The following is a 5,523-nucleotide window of genomic DNA, read 5'->3' as shown; positions in this document are numbered from 1 at the left end:
AGCTGCACTGAACACCCGCTCGGACAAGACGCTAGCGGCAGGGCAGGCAAGAACCTCCAAGGCGTACAGCGCCAGTTCGTGCCACATGTCCAGCTTTGAAACCCAGTAGTTGTAGGGAGCTGTGTGATCATTTAGGACGATGGTATGGTCAGCTACGTACTCCCTCACCATCTTTCTGTAAAGATCAGCCCTACTCTGCCGAGACTGGGGACAGGTGACAGTGTCTTGCTGGGGTGACATAAAGCTGGCAAAAGCCTTGTAAAGCGTACCCTTGCCAGTGCTGGACAAGCTGCCTGCTCGCCTACTCTCCCTCGCTACTTGTCCCGCAGAACTACGCACTCTGCCGCTAGCGCTGTCAGAAGGGAAATACTGTTTCAGCTTGTGAACCAGGGCCTGCTGGTATTCATGCATTCTCACACTCCTTTCCTCTCCAGGGATGAGAGTGGAAAGATTTTGCTTGTACCGTGGGTCCAGGAGAGTGAACACCCAGTAATCGGTGCTGGAATAAATTATTTGAACGCGAGGGTCACGGGATAGGCAGCCTAGCATGAAATCTGCCATATGCGCCAGAGTACCAACGCGTAAGAATTCACTCCCCTCACTGGCCTGACTGTCCATTTCCTCCTCCTCCAACTCCTCCAACTCCTCTTCTTCTGCCCATACACGCTGAACAGTGAAGGACTCAACAATGGTCCCCTCTTGTGTCTCGCCAACATTCTCCTCCTCTTCCTCCTCATCCTCCTCCACCTCCACCTCCTCCGATATGCGCTGAGAAACAGACCTAAGGGTGCTTTGGCTATCAACAAGGGAATCTTCTTCCCCCGTCTCTTGTGACGAGCGCAAAGCTTCCGACTTCATGCTGATCAGAGAGTTTTTCAACAGGCCAAGCAGCGGGATGGTGAGGCTGATGATGGCGGCATCGCCACTGACCATCTGTGTTGACTCCTCAAAGTTACTCAGCACCTGACAGATATCAGACATCCACGTCCACTCCTCATTGTAGACTTGAGGAAGCTGACTGACCTGACTACCAGTTCTGGTGGAAGTTGACATCTGGCAGTCTACAATCGCTCGGCGCTGCTGGTAAACTCTGGATAACATGGTCAGTGTTGAATTCCACCTCGTGGGCACGTCGCACAACAGTCGGTGAGCGGGCAGTTGGAGGCGGCGCTGCGCTGCCCTGAGAGTGGCAGCATCTGTGCTGGACTTCCTGAAATGCGCACAGATGCGGCGCACCTTCGTGAGCAAATCAGACAGATTGGGGTATGTCTTGAGGAAACGCTGAACTATCAGATTTAACACATGGGCCAGGCATGGCACATGTGTCAGTCTGCCGAGTTGCAGAGCCGCCACCAGGTTACGGCCGTTGTCACACACAACCATGCCTGGCTTCAGGTTCAGCGGTGCCAGCCACAGATCAGTCTGCGCCGTGATGCCCTGTAATAGCTCTTGGGCGGTGTGCCTTTTATCGCCTAGGCTCAGCAGTTTGAGCACCGCCTGCTGTCGCTTAGCGACGGCACTGCTGCTGTGCCTAGAGCTACCGACTGATGGCGCCATGCCCACGGATGGTAATTCGGAGGAGGAGGAGGTGGAGGAGGGGTGGGAGGAGGAGGAGGCATAGTAGGCCTGAAACACCTGGACCGAGGTAGGCCCCGCAATCCTCGGCGTCGGCAGTATATGACCAGCCGCAGGGTCAGACTCGGTCCCAGCCTCCACCAAGTTAACCCAATGTGCCGTCAGCGATATATAGTGGCCCTGCCCGGCAGCACTCGTCCACGTGTCCGTGGTCAGGTGGACCTTGTCAGAAACGGCGTTGGTCAGGGCACGGATGATGTTGTCTGACACGTGCTGGTGCAGGGCTGGGACGGCACATCGGGAAAAGTAGTGGTGGCTGGGGACCGAATACCGAGGGGCGGCCGCCGCCATGAGGTTGCGAAAGGCCTCGGTCTCTACTAGCCTATAGGGCAGCATCTCCAGGCTAAGCAATCTGGAGATGTGGACATTAAGGGCTTGGGCGTGCGGGTGGGTTGCACTATATTTGCGTTTCCGCTCCAGCGTCTGGGGTATGGAGAGCTGAACGCTGGTGGATGCTGTGGAGGATCGTGGAGGCGACGATGGGGTTTTTGTGGCAGGGTCCTGGGCAGGGGGCTGACTATCAGCTGACACAGGGGAAGGAGCAGTGGTGTGCACGGCCGGAGGTGAACGGGCTTGTTGCCACTGAGTGGGGTGTTTAGCATTCATATGCCTGCGCATACTGGTGGTAGTTAAGCTAGTAGTGGTGGAACCCCTGCTGATCCTGGTTTGGCAAATGTTGCACACCACAGTCCGTCGGTCATCCGGTGTTTCCTTAAAGAACCTCCAGACTTCGGAAAATCTAGCCCTCGTCGCAGGAGCCCTCGCCACGGGAGCTTCACTAGTTGACACATTTGGCGCTGATGCACCAGCTCTGGCCCTGCCTCTCCGTCTGGCCCCACCACTGCCTCTTCCAACCTGTTCTGGTCGAGGACTCTCCCCTGTCTCAGAAGCACTGTGTTCACCCGGCCTATCAACCCAGCTTGGGTCTGTCACCTCATCATCCTCCGATCCCTCAGTCTGCTCCCCCCTCGGACTTCCTGCCCTGACAACAACTTCCCCACTGTCTGACAACCGTGTCTCCTCATCGTCGGACACCTCTTTAGACACTTCTTCCACTACGTCAAGAAGGTCATCATCACCCACAGACTGCGACTGGTGGAAAACCTGGGCATCGGAAAATTGCTCAGCAGCAACCGGACAAGTGGTTTGTGAGTGTGGGAAGGGTCCAGAAAACAGTTCCTCAGAGTATGCCGGTTCAAATGGCAAATTTTCCTGGGAGGGGGCAGACTGGGGGGGAGGAGGCTGAGGTGCAGGAGCTGGAGGAGTGCCGATTTCGGTGACATGGGTGGACTGCGTGGAAGACTGACTGGTGGACAAATTGCTCGAAGCATTGTCGGCAATCCACGACATCACCTGTTCGCACTGTTCTGGCCTCAACAGTGCTCTACCACGAGTCCCAGTAACTTCAGACATGAACCTAGGGAGTGTAGCTCTGCGGCGTTCCCCTGCTCCCTCATAAGCAGGTGGTGTCTCACCCCGCCCAGGACCACGGCCTCTGACCCCTGCAGTAGTTGGACGCCCACGTCCCCGCCCTCGTCCTCTACCCCTAGCCCTCGGGTTAAACATTTTTAAAATGAGAGTTATAACTTTAATTTGTTTTTTTTTGTGTTTTTTAGTTTTTAAAACCAAACGATGCTATCCTATTGCTATGGCTATTTTCTAGCCAAGTATGAAAGCACACTACTATGCAAGATGAGATAACACTGAGTTATTAAAAAAATAAACGTAAAATAAAAAAGGAAATGGCAGACTGTGCCTAATTGAAATCCAACCCCTAATAAATTTTCCCACTTCGGTCTTTGCAATGGATATGTGCGTCACTAAGCGCAAAACACAGCGGTCGCAAGTCTCACTACAAATTGCTCACAATTTGCTAGTAGATGCACTGCAGCAAGTACAGCCACCAGCAGATCAACCAGAAATCAAATATATATAACGCTACTGTAGGCGTAAGTAAGCCGTTTGGATTCTCCTATGGCTATTTTCTAGCCAAGTATGAAAGCACACTACTATGCCAGATGAGATGACACTGAGTTATTAAAAAAATAAACGTAAAATAAAAAGTAAATGGCAGACTGTGCCTAATTGAAATCAAACCCCTAATAAATTTTCCCACTTTGGTGTTTGAGGTGGATATGTGTGTCACTAAGAGCTAAACACAACGGTAGCAAGTCCCCCTGCAAATTCCTCACAATATGGTACTAGCTGCAAATAAAAAAAAAAAAGTATAACGTTATTGTAGCCCTAAGAAGGGCTGTTGGGTTCTTGGAGAATCACTCCTGCCTAACAGTAAGCTAATAGAACACCCTAACGCTTTCCCTGACCAGCAGCAGCTCTCTCCCTAGCGGCATCCAGACACAGAATGATCCGAGCAGCGCGGGCAGCGGCTAGTCTATCCCAGGGTCACCTGATCTGGCCAGCCAACCACTGCTATCGACGTGTAAGGGTACCACGTCATGCTGGGTGGAGTGCAGAGTCTCCTGGCTTGTGATTGGCTCTGTTTCTGGCCGCCAAAAAGCAAAACGGCGGGAGCTGCCATTTTCTCGAGCGGGCGAAGTATTCGTCCGAGCAACGAGCAGTTTCGAGTACGCTAATGCTCGACCGAGCATCAAGCTCGGACGAGCATGTTCGCTCATCTCTAATGTTAACACAATAATAATCATTTTAACTCCTAACTTTACAATTTTACTCAGTTGTATTGCTGTTTTAGCTCCTATCACTCCCTAGGCTGCTAAGTGCAAAATCCCAGGGTGAGGGTGGGGCCTCTCTAAGCAAGCACATTATCATCCATCTAGTTCTGTGGGATGACAATGTGGTTGGATTATCAGGGTACAAGGTGTATGTACACGTTCACCTGGCTTCTGGCATTGTACCAAGACACATAGAGAGAAATGAGACAGATGAGAGATGAGATGCCTTTTACACACTATCAGCTCTGCTACATCGGTGTTCTCACAGATATATGCCTGCCTCCCCCTTTTCCGGATCACTTATCTCTTTGTAATTTGTAGTTTGCAGCTTCTCTCTAGTCACCATCTATTGCCAGGAAGTCATCAGTGAGTGTCTGTGAGCTCTGTGCAGGGGGCGTGGCTACAGGCTCAGAGCAGAAAGACCCAGAAATCTCAGCAAGCACAGCAAAATCCAAGATGGCCACCCGACCCTAAAGTCAGAAGTTACAGGGTCGTGTCTAGGGGCAACTGAAATTGTGTACAGCTGGACTGATAGAGACAGGTTGGACTTATATCTGTGAAATGCTGGATTTTTGTTAATAACAGTGAATTAGAGAATGTGATATTTTGTTATCCTGAGTACATATAAGAAACTTGTCTTCGTAGGAGGAAAACCCTTTAAGAAGGTTCCAGAGTGGAGATAACGAGCTACGCATGATAGTGTAAGTGGTCTACTATCAATAAATCTGATGGTAGATTGCCGCTTATTGAGATTTCGGTATGTGGTAGGATAATGCAACCTCCTAAAATTATTTAGTTTGAGGGAGGTGACATAGAGATCAAGTTGGTGACTTGGTTCTACTATTGCCCAATCTTTTTGTTTGTAAGCTGTGCTTAAAAATTAAATCACGGAGGACTTATCTTACATGTGTCTATCAGATGAGCTGATGACCTCTTACAACCCGTTGGGCGAGATTAATAAGAAGTGTCCTTGAGTAAAACTTTATTTTAATTTTGGCTGATTGTTGTCTACCCCCCCCCCCCATTGTCCACACACAAATGGAGCCCCCTCCCCAAAAAGATCTCTAAATGGTCGCCCACACATTATGACTCCAGTTTACTTCAATTCTCTTAATTCTAAAAGAAAACTTCTTGATCTCTACGTGTGACTTCCTCTTCTTTGCGTCTTCCTGTTTCTTCATCTAAGTAAAAATGAAAA

The sequence above is a fragment of the Engystomops pustulosus genome, chromosome 4 (assembly GCF_040894005.1).
Source record: "Engystomops pustulosus chromosome 4, aEngPut4.maternal, whole genome shotgun sequence".
Taxonomy (NCBI): Eukaryota; Metazoa; Chordata; class Amphibia; order Anura; family Leptodactylidae; genus Engystomops; species Engystomops pustulosus.
This window is presented reverse-complemented; position numbering follows the sequence as displayed.